This window comes from Chionomys nivalis, chromosome 7, assembly GCF_950005125.1.
Source record: "Chionomys nivalis chromosome 7, mChiNiv1.1, whole genome shotgun sequence".
Taxonomy (NCBI): domain Eukaryota; kingdom Metazoa; phylum Chordata; class Mammalia; order Rodentia; family Cricetidae; genus Chionomys; species Chionomys nivalis.
Window position 1 is genome coordinate 5251556 of NC_080092.1, and position 23697 is coordinate 5275252.

The following is a 23697-nucleotide window of genomic DNA, read 5'->3' on the forward strand; positions in this document are numbered from 1 at the left end:
AGTTTCCCATCATCTCCCAGTACTCCATTAACGTATGGATCCGTAAATGGGTTGATGAGCTATTGTTAGGATCAAACACTTCCCAGAATGCCTGTCTCAGAAAACAGCTGCATAAGGACCCAAACATTCAAGGGAAGACTTTGGGGGCTAGGGCATTTAAGAGCCAAACCATAACATTCCAGCTCCATTTCTGTTGCTGGGATGAAGCACCATGACCAAAAGCAATATAAAGGAGAATAAGGCTTATTTGACTCACTATTCCACATTACAGTGCATCACTGGGGGAACCAAGCAGGAGCTCAAGGAGCCGGTTACATCAAAGAGCAGAGAGAGGACATTCCATTCTGGCTTGCTGGTTGCGTATGCTAAGCCAGTTTTCTCCACTTTGCAGAGCTCAGAGCTGTATTCATGAAATAGTACTACTCACGTTCTTGGGTGAGTCCTCCAACCTTATCTAACAGTCAGGAAAACCCCACACAGGCATGCCCACAGAACAACTGATCAAGATGATTCTTCAGCTGAAACCCTCTTCTCAGGTGATTCTAGACGGAGTCTAGTTAGCAGAATTAACCAGCACACTCTCTGAGTCCTGATGTCTGTTCCCTACATGCCAGAGTAGGGAGGCATTCTTCATAGGTTTTGGATTAAAGGAAGACTTCTCTGGACCAATGAACAGTGATTGTGAGCTAGTCAGGCTCCACTAACGTGGTGGTTCTCAATCTCTTTTGAAGGAATAAAAAAAGGAAGTCTCTAGAAAAGGAAGGCCCTCATGGTTTCCAAAAGCATTCCTTCTTCTTCTGCTTAACATGCAAACTCAATGCAGTCTCTCCTCTCACGGTTTACAGCCTAATGTGATTGGGACAGTTTTCATCCACACTGCCCAGTGTTCTACCTGGGCCTACACTGTATTTCCTCCGGCCTGCCCTTCTCTGCCGTGTCTGCTGTCTTCATGACTTTTTTCACTATTGTGATCAAACATCAGACAATAAGCAGCTTAGGGCCCGTCATGGCAGCAGAATTGGGAGGCTGGGCACATTGCTCTACACACAGGACGCAGAGAGGGACCAGGACATAGAGTGCTCTAGTGACTTCCTGCAGCAAAGTTCCACCGTCTAGAAGATTCACAACCTCCCCAAACAGTGTTACCAGATGGGGCCCCAGGGTTGATATACGTGAACTTGGTGTGTACATTTCACATCTACCACAGCAGCTGGTGATCTTACCACTTCTCTTAGCATGATGAGATGGCTTTGAATGGCCGGCCCTCTGCGCCATAGTTTTTGTCTGGGTGGCTGATGCAAGGACAGGAAGTAGAATGCAGGCTTAAAGCACAGGCTGGTACTCCCTCAGTGTGAGACACAAAAGCTCAGAGTGTGGGTTAGGAGCCCCACTCAAAAATGGAAGGAGGCTATAGTCAGATACATTACAGACTGTGCCATGCTCTATATAGCCGAGAGGATAAAATACAGCAACCATGATAGTCAAACATGAAATTGAAATGAGCAAAGGTTTATGCACGTGTTAGTGTGGGTTCGAATGAAGTTTCTAATTCTTTGTAGCTTTCCTTCTTTCACAGCTCACAGAATTAAATCCTTAATTTTTACCGTCATCAAACATTCTAAATGTGTTTTATATTTACCTCTCAAATAAGGCCATCTGGTTCTCAGGATTCCCTATAGGGCATTTGCTTCTTCCTCGGATCACTGGTCATGTTCTATGTGTGTAACTGTGATTTGTGGCTGTGTTGGTCCGCTATTGCTGTGAAATCCCAGAGACACACAGCAAGACGCCTTTACTCTTCTGATAGGGGTGCAAATGGAGTGGACAAGCCCAGATTCAGGGTTGGATGAGTTTGATGGAGATCAAGTCAATGAGTCAAGTGTGTGACCTCTGCCGCATGCATGTTGGTTATGGGCTTCAGACAGGCTGTTACTAGTCACCCTGAAGAAGGTATTTTCTTCCCAAATGAAACACTTTGATGTGTATGGACATGTGCTGGTTCTGCTTGGTTCTGTGATTGTCTTTTAATATTCTCATATCCAAAACAAGGAAGATGGCAAACCCCAAACCCAACATATTGGACATATGTTTCTTTATGGGAAGAGAAAGATCAAAGGGCATGACACTGTGATGACCCTGGAGCTTTGGTGATAATTTTTCCATTCCTCTTCACAGGCTGACCTCATCCCCACAGAATCCTGAATGTAACAGGCAATTGACCAATGAAGGCTTGAGTGTATAAAGACATGCATGGATGAGTGCTAGGTGTCAGGTATATTTCATTTGACAGGAAATGCTTGAATGCGATGTGTGTCTGTCAAATGATGGAACTTTAACCTGTCCCTGTTGGCCATTGTCTCTCCTGTAGCATCTGCTGTGAAACTGCTGGCATCTGTAGAGAGCAGGGTTTGCCAGTCAGCATGCTTGATCATACGGGTATTCTTTTAGTTTATCTCAGAACAACCGCTTATTCCTACTGCACAAAGGCAGAAGCTGAAGTTCATGGGGCTCGTGACTTCCTTTGTCTGTAAGTGGTGATAGCTCTACTTCAGGGAATTTAATCTAGAAAGCACCCAGTTAAGCAAAAATCCCATCCTTTTTATTTTTCTAAAATGTCTGACAAAGTTGATTGATTGAACCCTCGATGTTAATAGGCACCCCAGGAAGAAGTGATTCAGTGCATATCTGAACTAAATCTGTGATTTCTCTTCTTACAAATACTTCTGTAAAATTACCTCTTATCCCCAGTTACTCATTTGTGTATCAGTACAGATATATTTACATGATAAGATGGGAAAATGGAATGGGGGCTACAATAAAGATCCTAGCTTAACACAGAACCTGCTTTAAATAAAAGCTGTCATCTCCATCCTCTCTATTGTCATTATATTCATCACCATTCTTTTCATAATATAATCATCACAGTCAGTTTAACCAAAATATTCTTCTTTAGCATTGTCATCATCACTACCACCACTGACATCATCATCCACCAATGTTGGCATCATTATCACTACAATATCACCACCATTACTCCACCACCATCTTCACTACCAATATCAACACTATCGTCATCATCATCATCACTATCACCACTGTCATAATTCTAATTACATCAGCACCTGCAGCGTGATCACCAACACTTTCACCCTCATTATTATTACCACATTGCTACCATCAACATCATGAGCCTCCAAATAATTATCATCCCCACATCTCCATCATCATTGCCATTGCCACCATCATCTATCCCCAGAATTAGTATCAGAAACACCAGCATCATGGGACCATTGGTTCCCATAATCACCATCACCATTGGCATCACTATAATCGCCATGTTTATCACCTTCATTTCTACTACCATAATCATCACCATCTTTCTCCTTGGCATCTTTTCCCTCATCCAGCATCACCATCCATCCATGTATGATGTTTATATTAAGTGCAGCTCAGTCAGTGACATATTAGCAATAATACAGTTAGGTTACATCCCAGAAACAACCTGGTGGTACTGAACAAGGAATCATCTTCCTTGCAGCATTTCAAGATGCTTACAAATAGAGCAATGAGTTCTTATAATTTATGTCCTGGCTCTAGATGCTTACACACAGAGCACCGGGTTCTTATAGTTAGTTTTTGTCTTGGCTTGAGATGCTCGCAAGCACTGAGTTCTTACAGTTTATTTCCTGGCTCTAGATGCTTTCATATAGAGTATTAGGTTTTAATAGTTTATATCTTTGCTCGAGATGTTCATATATAGAGCATTGTGGATTCTTTGTTCTTTTATTCATGGTTTTTCTGAGACAGGGGTTTTCTGTGTAATAGTCCTAGCTGACCTGTAACCAACTCTTGTAGACCAGGTTGGCCTTGAACTCACAGAGATCCACCTGCCTCTGCTTCCTGAGTACTGGGATTAAAGGCATGCACCACCACCACCTGGCGGGCATTGTGTTTTTATAGATAGTTTATGCCCTGGCTCAAGATGCTCACATGTAGAGCATGGGGTTCTTAGAGATGATAGTTTATGTCCTGGCTTGAGATGTTCACATGTAGAGCATGGGGTTCTTATAGATAGTTTATGCCCTGGCTCGAGATGCTCACATGTAGAGCATGGCGTTCTTATAGATAGTTTATGTCCTGGCTTGAGATGCTCACATATAGAGCATTGGGTTCTTATAGAGAGAGCATTGGGTTCTTAGATAGTTTGTGTCTGGCTTGAAATGCTCACATATAGAGAATTGGGTTCTTATAGATAGTTTATGTCCTGGCTTGAGATGCTCACATATAGAGCATTGAGTTCTTAGAGATAGTTTATGTCTTGGATCATTGCTTTCCCAGTCACACTGCTGGGGTTGGGAAATGTGTCTTTTCAGTTTCATCTTAAGAGGCCATCTGGAAGCAAAGCCATGGGAGAGAACATGATGTTGCTCCAGGGGGCATCTTAAGATAATCTTCCCGGAAAGCCATGTCCAATTCTGAATGTCTCTCTAGGAGTAAATACATGAATTAACACAGCTGCATAAATATTTCACTTATCTTATGCAGTTTCAGCAGGATTAATTATGCTCTAAAATTAGACCTGTAAAGAGCACAGTGCCAAGCAGTACCTAATTATTATTCATCCTTTAGAATGGAGTGTTTATCTCTTGTTAGAGAGTAGCTCCAGTGGACGATTATGAGTCTAATGAGTGTCAAAAGTATTAAAAAAAATTACTAATGGGCTGTGTAAATATAACCTCTGAGTGAAGTGTTTGGTTATAGGCTGATCTCTTATGTAAAATCTACCAGTCACCTCTCTAGGAAGAAAGCAACTAATCTATGTCTAGAGATGCACAGGACTCCAGCAAGTCCTTGCCTCCTTTCTCTTGTCTGTCCATGTCCCTTTGGGTCAGTGGGATATGCCATAGGATCTTTAGTTCCTAGGTCAAAAAGTTCCTAAGTGCCTTTTGATCCCATCACGATCAATACTGAACATCTATTGAGGAATATTACTGCTGATCCAAGACAAGGGTCTTTCTTCTTTTCTTCACAGCACTCACAGGTGGTTGATAATGTATACATTTAAAATAGAAACATATTTACAATAATTCATCTAAAAACATGTATTAAAATATGTAGACTATATACACATATGCACTTTTATTGAATATATTGGCTAGAGAAGAGATTCACCAAACACCTATGGAACACTAGATCTGAATGAGAATGAATGGGAAGATTAAGTCATGAAGAAACACGGAGTAGTGAGATTTTAGACAAAGAAAAGCACAGAACAGAGTTCATAGGAGTCTTGGAGCTGTACTGACCAAGCAGCTAGTAAATTTCTGGGGCACTCCATATTCCCCTGGCACCTGAAAGATGACATAACTGAGCACAGAAGCTCACTCAGCCTGTCACAGTAAGAATGGCCTTACTGGCTTCAAAGTGGAGGTGAGCAAGGGACTTACATGGCTCATGAGTTTTGTGATTTTCATCATGATTCTGAGATTTGGAAGGACAGGGAATATTATAGAGGTCAAAGCTCTCTGGTATACAAGGCCAGTAAAAAAGACATTGAGAGGCCATACACAATGAAACACTCCTACAATCCCAGCCCTGAGGATGTGGAGGCAAGAAGAAAGAAACCAAGGGCTTTGGGTGTAGTACAGTGGGGGTGCAAGATCATGGGTTATGTTTCCAAGAAAATCAAAGAGAAAGCAGGCATCAAGGGCACGAGAGTGTATATCATTGTAAGCAAATGGTACTCAGAACATGGGACAGAGCTGTTATTCAAGGCCCTAGTGGATGTCTCTCATCTTCATGCCAAGCACATCATATATACTCTGATAACACTATAGACCGTCTGGGGTGCATCTTATCTATGCATTTGCAGTATAAGAAGGCAAGACTCAGATTTCAAAATAATCACCCAGGAGTCTTGTTTAGAGTAAAGATTTCATTGGATTAATGCCTGCGATTCAGCATTTTTAATCATCTCCCAAGCAGTGAGGCTATGGCCAACACCTTGTGTAGATTATTATAGATGGAAAAACTCAACCAAGTTTATTTGCACCATTATGAACTTATTTCACTTGAAACAATGATTCTTGACCTGTGGGTCACAACTCACAAAGGACACCAGAAAACAGGTATTTGTATTAAGATTCACAGCAGCAGCAAAGTTCCAGTTGTGAAGTAGCAATGAAATAATTTTATGGTTGGGGTCAGCACAACACAAGGAACTATATTAAAATTTTGCACTATTAGAAAGGTCGAGAACCACTTCTGTAAAACATCTTGACCAAGCTAGAGAGATGGCTCAGTGGAAATGCTGCTCAAGCAGAGGACCAGAGTTCAGTTCCCAGCAGTCACGTTCTGCAGCTCACAACCACCTGGAACTCCCGGACAGATTACTCTGATTGCCTTCTTCTGGCTGCTGCTGCCGCACATAAGCACACATTCACATGGAGACACACATCCATATAAATAGAAATAAAACATCCTGGCCACAGCAGCCAGGTCACCTCAGCTAACTATTTTATTTCTTCTGGAAACATTTAATGTTTATTTATACTTGTTTGCATTTTACTCTATTTTTAGACTTGTGGATTTCCACTTAAACTCAGAAATGTGTTACTCATCTCCAGTACACATTAGGCCCACCGAATAAATGAAAATAAAAATACAAATAATCACATTAATATATCATCATAGGTTTTATGCATTATTTCTATGGCATAATCTATCGTAATAGGTACATAAAATAAAATTTTATGGGAAATACTTAGAAGATATGATGCATTTCTGTTGTTTATGTATTTGTATAAATGAGGTCTGGGGAATGGCTTAGTCAATAAAGTCTACAGTGAGCAGGCATAAGGGTTTGAATTGAATCCCTAGTGTCCATGTAAAAAGCCAATCATGGTGGCATGAGCTTGTGAGCCCAGTGCTGCGGGGTTGAGATGCAGACCCTGCAACTCATTGATAAGCCACCCTAGCCTAATTGGAGATCTTTGGGTCTCAGTTACAAAATACAATGTGGATGGCAACCGAAGAACACTAAGGTTGAACTCTTACCTTCGTACTCATACCCACAAACGTGCATGCATGCATGAACCCACACAGGTGTCAACATGCAAATACACGCACACACAAACAATAACATATGAAAGTTGTGACCAAATTAATGAAATTTTCTGGAACTCTCCCAGGCTTAATGAATGATCCTTGTCATTTAAGCATGTATGATAGTTGTCATATGAAATATATGTGTATATATATGTCTGTGTATATATATTTTTTCAATTAGATGGGTGCACTAAACACCCCACACTTTTATTTGGCAGCTTTGGGAAATTGTTTTAAAATTGTACATGAATTGAGGGGACCACAGCTATGTTCTGTATTAGTAATTTAAATGAGTAATTGCTGTAAGGTTCTACCGAAATTCTGTCCTAGAGTTTTGGGTAAGCCATCATATTGGTGCTCAGAAATTCTGAAATAAGTAAGGACACAGTAAAGGGGAGCAGGTTGAACAGAAGGTTCTCAGCCTTCCCAATGCTGCCACCCTTTAAATACAGCTCCTCATGCTGTGCTGACCCCAACTATAAAATTTTTGTTTCATAACTGTAATTTTACTGTTATGAATCATAATGTAAATATCTGATAAGCAGTTTATCTGATATGTGATCCCCAGAGGGGCCGTGACCCACAGGTTGAGAACCACTGCTCCAAGTGGTTCGCTGTTGACACCCTCATTCCGTGTTTGTCAGCTAGTCTTCCTTTGAAGGACATGGTGGGGTGCATTTGACAGTTAGGGACTCCCTGCTGCCAGCTGGAGTGCAGAGTGTTCCTGTAACTGGAGATGTTCTTTTTGTAGCTAATTAGGACTTTCATAAGTTGCTCTGGGCCACTGGATGAGCTGCTAATATCTTCGACACTGCCCCGATCCAACTTCGAAGCTTAATTTCCTTGGGTGGAGCTGGACACCCTGCGGTGTGACTGGTAATGACCACACATGCCTCCACTCTGAGGAATAACACAGAGGTCTTTCTAGGCTGTTGCCTCGGCTGGCTTAGAAAGATTTGGACACATGGGCAAAGGCGGCAGCCCCTGTATATCCTCCATCCCTACCTATTGCTCCCGACGCATCTGAAATAATGCCATTTAGATTTTTAGGCCAGCATAGACTCTTTGATGCTGCCTCCTTGAAAAATGGAGTTCCTTTTACTCTCGTCTGACCCTGCTTATAGATTTGAATGCAGTCCCATCCTTCAGCCTTCTGCTCCCCAGAAAGACTCCCTTAAAGGCAGGTACCTCTCCTTTCAACTTGTTGAGCGCTGAGCTCACAGCACCCCGTGGGACTCAGCAGTGCAAGCAAAGCAGAAGAGAAATGGTGAAGGCTCTGCAATTTCCGAGCCCTGGAACCTGAGTGCCGGTTTCCTCATCCTTAAATTCGAGTCCTTTAAAGGTTAAAAGTTAAACAAGTATAAACTAATTCAACGAGTCAGCACTGATGTTTAAAAGGACAATTTTGAGTTCCTTTACCCAGGATAAATAAGAACAGTTTACTAAATCCATGGATACAGCCAGAGCAGCATAGAGTGCAGTTTGTGCCTGCATTTTCAGAAGTAGTGGCTAGAGAGGTGGCATAGTGGCAGGAACGCTTGTTGTGCAAGCTCGAGGACCTGGCTATAATCTCCACATCCCCACCCCCCACCCCCACACAGATGGCTGGGTGAAGCCATACTTACAGTAACCCAAGTACTGGGGGAGAGGATAGACATAGCAGGATCAGTGGCTCTTGTGGCATGTATGTGCGCGCACGCGCGCACACACACACACACACAGGGTAATCTCAGAAAGACTAGTTCATTGCCTGGCACATACTTTATGTGTTCTTCTTTAGGACCTCTTCATGTTCTCCGGCCCCATGAGAGACCTGGTTCTGAATCCCTTGAGGGTGGACAACATTTATGTTCATGTGTGTTGTGCTTCCCTTTCTTCCCCTAAACTCACAGATGGCCTCTGCGCATCAGGTGCTCGCTCACTAGACCCATTCAGTGAGATGGTATAAGATATGTTTGTAGGGCTTGTTTGATCCACCAGAAATCTCCTCTAATCAATGTCTTTTCTTTTTCAAGGAAGGAAATTGGATGCTCATATTATTCATAGTCCCTATGACCAATACCTGACAACAGGTAACTTCGGGGAAGACAGATGTGTTTTGGCTTGAGAGGAGACAGACCACTGTGGCAGGGAAAGCCTGATAGCAGTGAGGATGTGTGGCAGCTTCTCTGACTGTCCCCGGAAGCAGAGCAAATTAAAGGCTGAAGCCGAGCTTGGCTGAAACCCTCCAAGCCATGTGGTCAATGTTGAGCAAATTAATTTGTCTTAGTCCCAATTTCCTCATTTTTAAATCAGAATTGTTTAAAGAATAAATGTTCAAACAAGTGCAAACTGCCTAATTCTGGCACCTAGGCCCCGCCCCTTGGAGGACCTGCAGCCACCCACAGTGGGACCACCAGTCAGGAACCAAGTTTCAAGCACCTGAGCTCATGAACATCTTATGTTCAAATCACAAGTGCTTGTAAGGAAAGAGATGTGGGAGGTAATCAGTGAGCCACGGTCCACTGTCCCAGTCCTCTGGAACCCCTGCATTGACTGTGAGGCAGGGGCATTTCTCCACTGTGTTATCTGTGCACAATAATGTCAAATATCCCTGGTTTATTTCATCTTCCCAACACAATTATCTTGATAATTGTGCATTCCCTGGCTTTTATGACTGAAGAGGCTTATCAGTTGTTGACAGTCGTCTCACACCTGGGGCTCTAAAGCCAAGAAAGACAAGGTATGGCCTTGCCTACGGTTGTATGGGAGGGCAAAGTTTAGACTAAAACCATGGTTTCCTGCCTCCTAGCCCAAACATGTGTCAAACAAAACAGAGGGGAAAGAAGCCATGTGGTGACCCCTTTGCCTTGTTACTTTGGAGGAAGACTGGTGTCTGTGACGAGAGCAAGGGGTAAGGGGCACAGTTGGCATCGAAGTTTGGAGCGGCCAGCAGCCCAATTAGGATCAAGAAACCACCAGTATAAAGAACCATGCTGCTTCCAGCCCCTTCCTTCCCACAGCATAGTGTGAACAGATAGGAGGGCGAGTGAACAGAAAGCTCTGCTGGCTCTTCTCAGGCAAGGCGTCACCAATGGAGCGACAGGCAGGCCCATATCAAGTCCTCAAGCATACACATGCGCTTACCTTCTCTAGCTCCTCCCCCTTCCTTTTTCATTTTCATAAATCAGTTCTGTTCATCTCACTTCACAGGTTCCATGCAAATCTCCCACAACCTCCCACAACAATTCTCCTCAGTCTCTGTCCCAAGGAAGGGTCTATGAGATTGAGCTGCTGTAGCCTACCCTTGATCTCTGTTCTGGCGCATGGTTTTGCTCACGGCTATGGCATCATCAGATGATATGTGCAGTTTCATTTTAGACAGACTTTTACTAAACTGGGTCGAACTCTCACTGTGTTTTCTGCCAAATTCATCCCTGCAATCGCTAAGAATAAAAATGCGTGAATGTTTCCCTCATAATTTCTGTGTGTGCACATATGCATGCGTTTCATATATTGTATCAACCAAGCCTTATTTTCCAAATTCTCTAACTTTAGACAGAGATCTGAGTGTTCCTCCATAACTAGCAATCATGTAAGTCAGAACTCATGGTCCTTCCAAGTAACTGGAAATTGGGAACATACGACTGAAACTTGTGCTCCTCTGGGCTTGCCCAGGTTAGGAAATGCCCATGGCCAAGTCCTTCCATTGCCTATTGGTAATGAAGTGCTATTGGGTGCCAATACTACACCTGTGCACCAGGTATTAGCTGTAGTATTCTTCACACTACAAGAGCAAGACTGAGCAGCTTCAGTGGAAACTCCAAATAAGTTTAATGACCCCTGGTCTGGATTGTCTAAAGCCTCAGCCCATTTAAGGAGATATGTGCAAAGGAAGGATGGTGTGATGCGTGGAGGCTGAGGATGTGCCTAGAATCCAATAACCGCTTCTCCATACTTAAGTAATGTAGCAGAGAGCACAGGAAAAGAAGGTCAGAAACTAGAGAACAACCGGTTCTGTTAAGGGGGGCGGCAGAAAGAGGAGAAAGAAGGGCCAGACAGGTGGGGGAAGAGAAGAGAGCACAGGTCCATAATGGGGAAATAGAAAGCAAAAAAGAGAAAAAGAGGGGAGGGGTTGGGAGCAAAAGAGAACACCAGAGAAAAGCAATGGAAACAGAAGGAGATGGAAAGGACCAGAAGAAAGAAAGGGAGCAGCAGGGGAGCAGGGACAGTAGAAAGATTTGCTGAGTGACTACTTCATATGGCTTTTAGCTCGGGTATCCGTAGTGCAGAATGGGTTTGTCCAGATGAGCAATCAGCTGTGTTGGAGGTGAAAATGGAGCCTCAGAACCATTCCTAACCCTGGTCTGGCTCTTGCCTGTGAGATGTGATCTGTGTCTCTGGCTTCTCCTGCCAGCAGTCCTTTCTGACATGGGTCTCCATGCCTCCAGATGACTCAGCAGCTAGCTGAGTGGCCCACAGCCTCAACCTATTTAAAGAGATTTGTCAAAGCAGGGGTGGAGTAGGGACTGGAGGGTGAGAAGGTAAAGAAAACCCAAGAGCCTTAGTCTCTGGTGCCTATTCGCAGACACTGCCGGTCACAGAGGGATTACTGTGTACACAAAATCATCTAAGTCTCATAAGCATTGGTTTGTTGAGTTCTCACAACAGAGTAACAAGCAGGTTAAAGGTGTTCCAAACCATAGGGCTTCTACCAGCAGATCTGAGGGCGGTGACTGTGTGAAAGGTTCTTGGGGTCTCTGCTTTAGCTGTGATGTGTGGCTGCTTTAACCCTCACAGGCCACTCACGTTTTGCCTGGATATGGCTGAAAGCATAATTTGAATACAGATCGGTTAAAGCCCAGGCTGACTGCACTTTCTTCTTGCATGGTGGAGTGGCATGTGTCACAGATGCTAACTTAGCAGCAGAGGTCGAGAATGAGAAAGGGCCTGTGCTTTCGTTCTATTTTTCCATGGTAAAGAAGACTTATCTATGCCTCAGGCCCTGGCACCCTGGAAATAGACCCAGTCTAATTTTTGAGATCATTCAAACCTAGCAATTTTGGGAAAACTCAGGACTCAGAAGCAAGAGATGAGAATGAATGCAACAAGGACAGAATGCAATTAAGAGAAGTCGGATGCTCGGCCTGATAGAGGCGTGCAGATCTGGCTGCCTCTCCCAGCTTCGCAAAGGCCCATTTTGGTTGCCGGAATTTCTTGTTTCCCACAGAGACCCTCAGCAATGCATAATCCCCGGCATTCTAGAATGTTATCATTGCTCACTAAATGTGTTTCAGTCAAATCGTGGCTTCAAAGGCTGGGGTCACCGTTTAGGCTGAACTGTGTAAATCACAAAATTCCTAACCAAGTTGGCAAGGACTAGGTGCCCCACTGGCAAAGCCCCAATTTTTACTTACCCCCTTGTTCATTCATTCATTCATTCATTCATTCATTCTTCCTTCTAGTTATTCATTCAATGAAGAATAACAGCAGCTCTGGAGCTCAGTGGTGAAATACAATGATGATTAAACATTCCTGTTCCATTGCCTTAACTTAGATGCTTTGGAGCTGGACCTGGAAATGTAGGCTGTAATCCCAGCTACTCAGGAAAGGGAATAATGAATTTTAAGGCTTGTCCAGGTTGATTTTTCTTTATGTTGGCTCAAATACCTGATACTTGAGAGTCATTATTTGGAATAACAGCTTTTAACATTTGGAGACATCTTCTCTGATTGGCAAGTACAACAGGTCAGTCAACTGGTATCCATGATGTCACATCTTGGCCTCGTGTTTTCTCCATCCTCCTCCTCTTGAGGATCCCCATTGATTTACACTGAGATCCAGATGGTGGTGAAAACACAGGGAATGATGTCATAGGATCTCTAAGCATCAGCTCCATAGCAACCATAATAAAGAATATAGGAGGCTGAGGGTAGGGCATGAATGGAAGCAGCTGTCTTTCATGCTGCGCTTCCTCATTCAAAAAGGATCAAAATAGGCATGGGAATCTTTACTGTTATCAAAGACTTTTCTTACCTTTATTGGCTATAATAATGTTGTTAAAAATAATATAGGCATACCTGAAGCTCCACATTCAGGCGGAGAATGATCCATTGATTGACTGAAGTCTACAGCAGATTTTGAGAGATGCCATGAATGGTCAGATTCCTGACATGTGTTGATGTGGTTTCATCAGAAGCCACCCAAGAATTGTCACCCAAAGTCACTATTGATAGATGGAAGGTTGACTGAGCCCATTTTCTCATAGATCTTTTTATTGTTCATGGTCAATATGGATAATGTTTGCATGTACATAAATTCACTTACATATGAACAACATCTTTGATTCTGTCTGCCTATCTACCTTTCTTTCTTTCATTCTTTTTTCTTTCTTTCCTTCCTTCCTTCCTTCCTTCCTTTCTTCCTTCCTTCCTTCCTTCCTTCCTTCCTTCCTTCCTTCCTTCCTTCCTTCTGTCCATCCTTCCTCCCTTCCTCCCTCCCCATCTCTCTCTCTCTCTCTCTCTCTCTCTCTCTCTCTCTCTCTCTCCTTTGACTGTCCTATGATCCTAAAGCTGTACCCTCGGCAAACTATTGATTCAGAAACAGTACTTTCAGAGACGAGATGTGTCAGTTCTGAGCATAGATTAGCAATAAAGGCCTTAATGGCTTCTTCATTGGCCTGTGACCAGATGGTACCATGAAAATTAGACTTGTTTATCTCCCTCCTAATTTTAACTAGAGACATATTTGGAATAATAATGAAACAGTACTTACTTAGGAAATAGATAAAAATCCAGAAATATACAAGAGGGTCATTGACTCTCCCTCAAGCACTAGTGATCTTGGAATTTGCATCTGTGTGAGTTCCCCCTGCGAATTTCCCAACAGACCCTTTGGTTTTCAGAATCTCAGTATCTGTTATCAGTCTGACAGAAAACAGGATTCAAAGAAAGTCTGCAGCATCAAGCATGAATCGACAATCAGTAAATCCCTTAAACGGGAGAAAGTCAAGTGTCAAGGGAACCATCAAAGGAGGGAATGAGACATGGTGGCTCATTGGTAAGTCAAAGGCAGTGCCATCTTTGTGCAAACTTGACAGGATGGGAAACAATCCTTCTGCTCCACACTGTTCAAACACTCATTTAGAAAGGCAGTTAGAGATAGATGGACAGTTAGATGTGAAAAGCTACGCAGATCTACTACCTCTACATAATTGCTTTCAATTGTATATTCCTACTGGATCCTGTCACATGGAGTTCATTTCTTTAAATAATTATCAGTGACATACACATCCATATATTTCTATGTTCACTGACTTTAAACATTCCCATGTGTGTACATTATTGATAGTAACAATTGTTTTAATTTTAGGTGAAATGACATGGCCATACTTAACCAAAAAAATTGCCCATTTTTGTTTGTTTTGTGGTACTGGGCATTGAACACACAGAGAACCTCACTCACACTAAGCAAGTGCTCCACTGAGCTAGGTCCCTACCCTATTTTCTTTTCTTTTCTTTTTGCTCTTTTTAAGTTTAAATTTTTAAAAAATTTTACGTAATTTCCACCTTGTCCTCTCCTCCCTCAAATTCCTCCTGTGCCTCCCCAACTTCCTCTCAAGTTCATGAATGTCTTCTTCCTTATTATTGCTATGCTATGGTGTATAAATACAACCTACTGGGTTCTTTTAGTGTTTATATAAATTCATGGGTATATGTATATACATACACACATAGATAGATAGATAGATAGATAGATAGATAGATAGATAGATAGATAGATAGATAACCTCTTGGGATTCTATAGTCTTCTCAGGGAACTTATCACTAAAGACCAGTTCTCCCTCTTGTGAGATCCCCCACTATCTACATTGGAATGTCAACTGGTGATGTCACTGAGCATGTCTTATTTCTGTGACCATATTTTTGAAATTGCATTGATGTAGCTATCCTGTCATATATAGAAGACATTATCTTGTAGCAGAAATTTTAGCCCCCTGGCTCTTACAATCTTTCTGCCTCCCTTCTCTGATGTTCCCTGAGCTTTAGGTGTAGGAGGTCATGTTTTGATGTGTCAACCGGCGTTGTGCACCTTGTGGCTGGGAGTTCTTTGCATTTTGACCAGCTGCAGCTTTCTGCAGTGGTCTCCACCTACTGCACAAAAGAAACCTCTTTGATGTGGGGTGAGAGCTACACTTATCCATAGGTATAAGGATAGGTGTTAAGAATGCAGTTGGGGATTAACCTGATTTAGGAAAGTGACAATTCCCTCGGATCCATGACCTCACTACTCATGGGTAGTTTGCTAGGATTCCAGTATCAGAAATGAATTCCCTCCTATTTGAGCAGAATAAAAGTCCAATTAGTTGGCTGTTGGGTAAGCCCAAGAACTAGGTGACACTATTGCACCCTTGGAGATATCCTACTGGGCTGGTCATTGTGATGTGATTCATATGACTGGATGGGACTATTGATTGTTTCTCTTCCTTGATGATTTGCATAGCACCTTCAGGTACCAGCAAACTCATCCTCAGGGTGGAGACAGTTCCAGCTTGGTTCCTCCAAGCCCTGTGTCCAAAGTTTGCAGTGAATTTCCGCAAAGGGGTCTGAGCTCCAAGTCTGATAAGCAACCAAGAGGAATGACAATGGTCTGTGTTGTTTGGGAACTCTCTCGGACCACCTTGACCGATCACCCCTAGAGAGGTTTCCCAGGCTTGGAACTGGAGTTTATGTTAGATAGTTCATGCCTCTAGGTGGGGGATCATTATCACTCCAAGTATTATAACTTCATTTAAACTATATATACATAAAACACATATATAGTACATATATTTTTAAGTAAATATAGTGTTTCCCTGTGGCTTTTTCAAACATCCTTAGTGTTTTGTAATCTCTCCCCCACCCAGTTAAAGTCCCCTTATTTTCCCATTTCCTCTTCCGTGCACTGTGTCCTACTACCCCCTATGGGTCCCCTTCTCCCTACCCCCATACTTTTTCTGATGTTTAACATTTTGATGCATTATTTGTATGGTAATAGTGGAAGAACACGTTCATGCAATTTTTAAATAATTATTTGCAATGAACTCTTAGATGTTGAATCTGAAGGGGCAATGACCAGAGACATTCCCAGTGATCCTTGTACAGATTGTCATATTACTATCCCGAAAGGTTTATTCCCATGCATGTGACTACAGATTATGACACAATGCATCATTTTTACAAGTTGTTTTAGGATTACCTAACTTTGAATTCCATTAAAAAATAGCAAAAGTAAAAAAAAAATATGAATCATCTGTCTACTGTTTATTTTGTACATAAAGTTTTTGGGGCAGGATTTTAGTTTGTATCCCTGGATTGCCTGAAACCCATTAGCTATGTAGACCAGGCTGGCCTAGAACTCACAGAAATTTGCCTGTCTCTGCTTCCCAAGTGCTGAAATTAAAGCCATGTGTCACCATGCCTGGGTATTTTTAATATACAATAGTTAACGAAAATTTTATATTTTACCATCCTTCTAAAATTTGGTTGCAATCTTTCAAGCAAAAATTCACTAATGGAAACTTATTAATGTCACCTGCAGTGTGTAGGTAGCTTCACAGACTTTGGGGTTAAATTTGACAAGTACATTTATTAGCCCATGATCTTGGAAACTTCTCTACTGACCACTATTCTTGTCTATAAGCTATGGATTGTAATGAAGCCAACAGTACAATTGATGAGAATATCTTGGTAAAATAATGAGTACCCAGTAAGCTTAGGTATTGCATTTGGGATCTCCTTACACTGAAATTTATTCCCATCCACATGTATTTAATAATTCTTTGAGCATTTGTATAATGATACACTGTAAAATCATCTCACACTGCTACTCCCTGCTCCAGTTCCTCCTAGACCTCCTCTCACCCACCTCTCTTTCCCATCTTCATGCTGCATCCTCCTTCCTCCTCCTTCTTTTCCTTTCCCTTTTATTGTCCACTGAATTCAGTCATTGCTGCCCATACATACATGGGTGTATGATGTCATCCACTGGAGCATGGGCAACCTACTGTGGGCCACACTGCTGATGAAAACTGACTCTCCCTCCCCCATTGGCTATCAACTGCAAGTAGCTCCTCTGCTAGGGGTGGGGCTTTGAGAGCCTCTTCCCTCTCCCCTGAACATGATGGAATGGTGACTAGCTTGATCTTGTGTAGGTCTTGTCCCAGCAACTATACCTGTCATGGTTCATGAGTGCTACAGCTCTGTTATATCCAGAAGACCTTCTTTACAATGATCTTCTCCAACCTCCAATTATTATAGTCTTTTCTTTCCTGAGTCGTGAGTGTGCATGCATGCGTGTGTGTGCATGTGTGTGTGTGCGTGCGTGTGTGTGTGCGTGCATGTATATACATGTGTGTGCATGCATGTGTGTAAGTGTGTGTGTGTTTTATGTTCCATTTTGGGGTGAGCACTCCAGAGCCACTTATTCTCTGCATGGCCAATTGTGAGTCTGTTTCTTTGAATCAGTGTTCTACACACCGTGCCCTTTTGCCCATTACCCACTGATGGGCACACGGCCACACATCACCAGGAACTCTGCTACCAGGGCAGAGTGGAGCTTCAGTAGCAGGAACCGGACCATCATAAAGCTGCATATGTTTGCTAATTGGCTCTTTTCAGACAAAAGATTCCTGACCTCTTGTTTAAGTGATAAAAGTTAAGTGTGTCTTTTTAAAATAATTCTAAGGATATTGAATTTAACAAAACATAACACATCCCCCCTTTATCCTTGAAAGATTTTTCTTTCTTTGTGAAGAAATGAAGGATGATTTTGTTTTGTCTTAGGATATCTGTTTTCTTATACTTTTAAAAATCTCTCTTCTTAAGTCCTGAATGAAAGGCTGCCTTACACCTTTGCTGTGACTCTTGGTCTTCCTTCCTTTTGGTCAGTTGAGAAATATGATGTGCACTCGTTATATGGAACAAGCCTCAAAGCATCATTAACTTTTGTACAATTGTGCCACCCATTTAAGATACTGAACACAACCCCAAAAACTTCCTTAGGGCCCAGTCAGCTTGTATCCCCTCCCCCGCCAACCCCCATTCCTCCCTCCATGGTTGGGAGTTAGGTTTGCTTACTTTTGACCTTCAAATAAATGGTGGAATTAAACAACATGCATAAGGTTTTAAATTTCATGCTTTTCCTTCTTTTCTGTAATTTCACATACAAATATAATGTCAGATGATGTCTACACACCCCTGCTCCCTGCTCCAGCTCCTCCTGCATGCATTTGTGGCACTAATAGCTAACTGCCTTTTCCTTGGTAAATAGTATTTATTGTATTGAACAAAATTTCCTCTATTCACTTTTCAATGCTGCTGCTAATGGAGCTTTGCAGTGTTTCTAGCTCATTTCTGCCTTGACTATTCCTGTTCATTTTCCAGTGCACAATTCGCTTATTTGCTTTGGAATTCTCTGCTGAGGGTCATTGATGATCACATAGGCACATATACTAAGTGCTGGTAGATCTGTCCTGCCAATTTTTGGGAGATATGCAAACAGCCACACTTCTTATTTTATTATTATTAATTTTTGTTGATCTCTACATTTTTCTCTGCTCCCCTCCCCACCTCTCCCCTTCCCTTCATCCCTCTCCCAACATCCCCATGCTCCCAATTTACTCAGGAGATCTTGTCTTTTTCTACTCCCCATGTAGATCCATGTAAGTCTCTCTTAGGGTCCTCATTGTTGTCTAGGTTCTCTGGGATTGTGATTTGTGGGCTGGTTTTCTTTGCTTTATCTTTAAAAACTATTTATGAGTGAGTACATGTGATAATTGTCTTTCTGGGTCTGGGTTACCTCACTCAAAATGATGTTTTCTAGCTCCATCCATTTGCCTGCAAAATTCAAGATGTCATTATTTTTTTCTGCTGTGTAGTACTCCATTGTGTAAGTGTACCACATTTTTCTTATCCATTCTTCGGTCAAAGGGACAACCAGTCACACTGCTGCTCTTCTTGTGACTGAGTTGCCTTTGGCTGAGGCAAAGACTAAGTGCAGCTGAACTCCTGGTGTTCACGTTAGTAGCTACTTGACTGCATATTGTCATATGATCATAGCCAACAGTAGGGAAACCTAGATTTCTTCACCAGCATTGATCTTGAAATATTTGATGACCTTGGTCCATAGGACATGACCTGAGGTCAGTGGGTTGGGGAAAGGGGATCACCATGTCTGCCACACATACCAAGTTGGAATCTGAATCTAGTGAGTCCCTCGGCTTAAACTGTTCTCACTGTTGTCCCTGGCAGTAGTGTGACCTCATTTGTCTCTTTAGACGTGATAAGGGACAGTAGGCCAGAGGAAAAATCCACTCAAAGGGAACTGAAAGCCTCTTAGACTCTAACTCTCTTCAACACCGTTACTACACTCTACACAAAGAAAGGGTCCTCTTGCAGTTTTAGCCATGGATGGCCCTGAAAGCAAATGTGGTCCTTCCTCTGATGGGGACATTTCTTCTTTTCTTTCCTTCACTCCCTTTTCCTCCATCAACATCTCTTTCCCCTTCTCTCTCCTCCTTCCAACTCTCTCCTCAACTTCATTCCACAGTGAATGAGTACACCTTAAGCTCTTTGCACTGCCCTAGGCCGTGGAGAACACTGATAAAATGGAAGTAGTCCATTTTACTTGTGGATTTTACAGTCTCAGGGAGCTTATTGTCAACACTTCAATAAAAATGGAATTGAAAAGTAGTGAGGTCATTTTATTTGCTGAAAGAAAGGATATATTTCTTGGCATGAAATATGAAATTACTGCTATCATCTTTCCTTACATCTGCAATCTTTTAAAACACTAAGACCCCTTAGTGATATTAAAAATCCTCATCCTTTACAGTGTGAGTCATAAGATTTTGAGGACATTGGATGGAGAAAATGTGCAATGTCAAAACATTACTGCGAATTCATTTGTGTTCCATATTTATATGCCTTTTAAGTTATATCAGGTTGACTGTCTGTGTCTGTGCGAAGAGACTGACTAAAAGGTACAAGAAAAGCTTGGTCCATAGAGATGTCCCCTGCAGGTTTTCTCCAGGCCATCTTTTGGCAAACTACTTGCTGTTCAAGCATGAGAATCTGATGTTCATCCCAGAAGCTATGTGAAAAGTTAGGCATGGTGGCATGTATGTACTTGTAAAACCAGGCATGGTTGGATGTATGCACTTGTAATACCTATGCCCTGAAAGTGTAGACTTACTACAATTTAGCCAAACTGACAAGTGCTGGGTTTAGGGGAGAAGCCTTTCCTCAGCAACAGCAACAACAACAACAACAACAGCAACAACAACAACACACATACACACCTTCAGTCTTGCTTCAGAGAAGTATTTCTGTCCAACTCTACCCTCTGATAGGAAATTTTGACCATGTACATTGTTGGAGGTTTGCTAGACCTGCCCAACCCTCTGTGTGCATTTAAATGTTCTAAGTCCTGGTTGCAGAGTTGGTCACGGGTTTGTGAACCCCCAGCCAGATGGTGACAAGCAGAAACAAAATTTGCAATAGTCAAGTTCCATCCACAGAGCAGAAAGCTCAGTTGGAAGGTGGTGGTTGGAGAATTTATGCCAAAGACATCTTGTCTCTGCCTCTAACTGGATACATTTAATCCTAGCCCTATTTTTATTTTAGTTTGTGACTTCTCAGCATTATGCAGAAATGGAATATTCTGACATTTAAATAAGGACTATTTAGCTTCCAAACTCAGTCTACTGGTATCCATAATCTTGTACTATTTCTCATCATCCCACCATCAGAGATATTTTTTCCTCCTGAACAAATGTCCCAGTGACCCTTGGAGTTCACAGATTGGGAGGTCATGGGCTCCAGAGTGCTATTTCCATGCCTTACATTGCTTAGTTTTTATTTCTTTCTTATGTATCAGATGTGTTGGGTGGGGTTTAGGTTTAGGATTTTTTTTCCCATCCCTGTGTGTGTACACATGTGCTTGTGAGTATATACATGGGGGGAGAGGATGCAGACACTCTGGCAAGCATGTGTGGATATATCTGTGTCTTCCTCTATCACTTTTCACCTTGTTTTCTGAAACAGGGTCTCTTGTTGAACCTGGAGTTTGTCAGTTTGGCTAGATTGACCATTTGGTCAACAGTGGCTTCCTGATCAAGGAAGGCCCTGAGTGCCTCTTGTGTCTGCCTCCCAGCACCAGGATCACAGGTGCACACAGGTACACCTTGTTTTTCACGTGGGTGCTAGGATCCAACCTCATGCCTTCTATAGCAAGTAATTTAACAACTGAGCCGTCGCTCCTGCCATGCCCTTCCCTTTGAGCCATCATTATAGTCATATCCTCCTCTTTCCTATTTGAAAAGCTTCATCTTTAGAGTCACTACACAGAAGGAAGGGTTATCAGTTTTTCACCTCTACATCTGAGAAGTTGCTCTTGACCTACATGACTTTGGGTCTAGCCTGTGTGGTACATGAGCAAAGGCCCCCAAGCCCCATAGTTGAACACTACTCTGGCCTTACTCTACTGATGACCACACTTCTGCAATCCGACTGGCATCTCCCTTCCACACGCACAGTATGGACTATGTAGGACCCAAACTTTTCTCACTCGTGACTGCAGCTTCAAAGTCTGTTCTGGTTGAAAACACGAGTGTGTATGTGACTCTGTGCCCTAGATTTTCTATCAAGAAAGCTGCTGCCTTGCCATTTTCAATTCCAATTGGGCTTCTGAGGAGCTCAGGGTACCCAAAGCCTCAGCAAGGCATGAAACAGGAAGGAATGGGGTCAGTTCCCCTTGTGGTGCCCACAGCAAACCCTAATGGGATCAGCAACAACATCATGCTGACGTCTTTGGGCTATAGATGGAAGCCTGCTCCCCACGGGAACCACCATCTCCAGGTCCAAAAGCTTTGATGGAACTGAGTCTGCCCTGAAAGCCAGCCCTCATTTCTGAGTTTCATAAACCGTTCCTGACCCTTTTGCTTGTGGTTTCAGAGATTGATCTCTTTGGGGCTCTTGCTGGCGCTTAGATCTGTGCGTCACAAAACAGGCAAGAAGAGAGGAGCCTTGCACAATCTGTGGTCAGTATAGTAAGGGCTGCACTGTGTGTTGGGAATGCCAGAAACATAAACAAAAGCCCCCTTTCTGAGTAAACTTCCTGTTGACAAAGACATAGATACAATTATGCTCCTACCGTCTATATGGAAATAGTATCTGATGTCATGTTGGGAGAAATGTGGTCTCTTCCTATATTAGCTTTCTGTGTTAGCACCATGAGCTAGTTGCCTGACAAATGGTAACTTAAGAGAGGAAGGGTTTACCTTGGCTCACAGTTTGGGCGTAGGCATTTTGTCACAGTGACGAAGCAGAACCCTCCCTCACACGCTACATCAGGTAGAAGGGCTCTACTCCCCGTGTCCACAGTCAGGAAGCAGGGAAATCCAAACACTGATGTTCCTCTCACTTTCAATTTATTCAGTCTAGGACCCTAGCCCATGGAGTGGTGTTGGCCACATTCAGGCCTGCTCCCCCCCTCCTCAATTAACTCAATCTAGAACTCCCTTACAGACATGTCCACCTATGCTCAGGTATACAGCCTAGTACCCACAGCTGAAATATCCAGAATAAATGGTTATGGGTGTTAGTGACCATGATGACATCCCACAGTGAATCCAGTCAGTCCTCTCGAGTCTCTGCCAACAAGACTCTAGTAGTGATTGTGTCGCTGTGACAGATTTTTCTGGTAACCTTTCACCGTACTTTAGAATTATGATCCAAGTTTAAAGTTTGGATGAGCCACAACAAACACATGTGCATGCACGCACACACACACATGCACACACACACATGCACATGCACACACACAGGCACACACATAGACACACACAGATACACACAGACATACATATACAAACACAAAAACACATACATACACAGACACATACACTCACACACACACAGAGACACACATATATACACAGACACACACAGAGGCACAGATACACAGACACATAGACACAGACAGACACACACACACACATAGACATACATAGACACACAGACACTCACACACACACATACAGACACCTACATACAGACATACAGACACACAGACACATACGCAACACAGACACAAACACAGACACACACATACACACACAGACGGACATGCAGACCACACAGACACACACATACACACCCCTATTCCAGCCGGTCTTTTTTAAATTTCATGTGAGGGAACACTGGGCCTCCTCTCAGGGAACTATTATTACAAAAACATGGGCAACGGCCAAAGTATCTTGAGCTCCAAGGTCAAGTGTTCACTGTGGAAAGCATCCAGTGTCTCTGTTGTCCTCAGGGTACCTGGGAGTCCTTTTGCTCTTCTATCCCCTCTTTTGAGTCTTTTCCTCCTTCCCCCAAATTTCAAATTATTCCCGGATCCACAAGCCCTCCATGCTTCTCCTTGCCTCTAGCCTTACAAAAACCTAATCTTACCCAGACATGATTACTGATTTGCGTGGCAGTCTCTTTCTGGAGGACTCAGGGTTCATAGATGCCAAAAGCAGCATGTTTCTTGTCACTAAATAAAAAATAGATATGCCTTCAAAAATGT

The 23697-nt window shown here is 42.7% G+C and overlaps 1 protein-coding gene across 1 annotated transcript in view; it reads left to right on the forward strand.

Annotated features, from left to right (window-relative positions):
• Grin2a (glutamate ionotropic receptor NMDA type subunit 2A) overlaps nt 1-23697 on the forward strand; it is a 421718-nt gene that overhangs the window by 373453 nt on the left and 24568 nt on the right. The gene's annotated exons all lie outside the window — the stretch shown is intronic.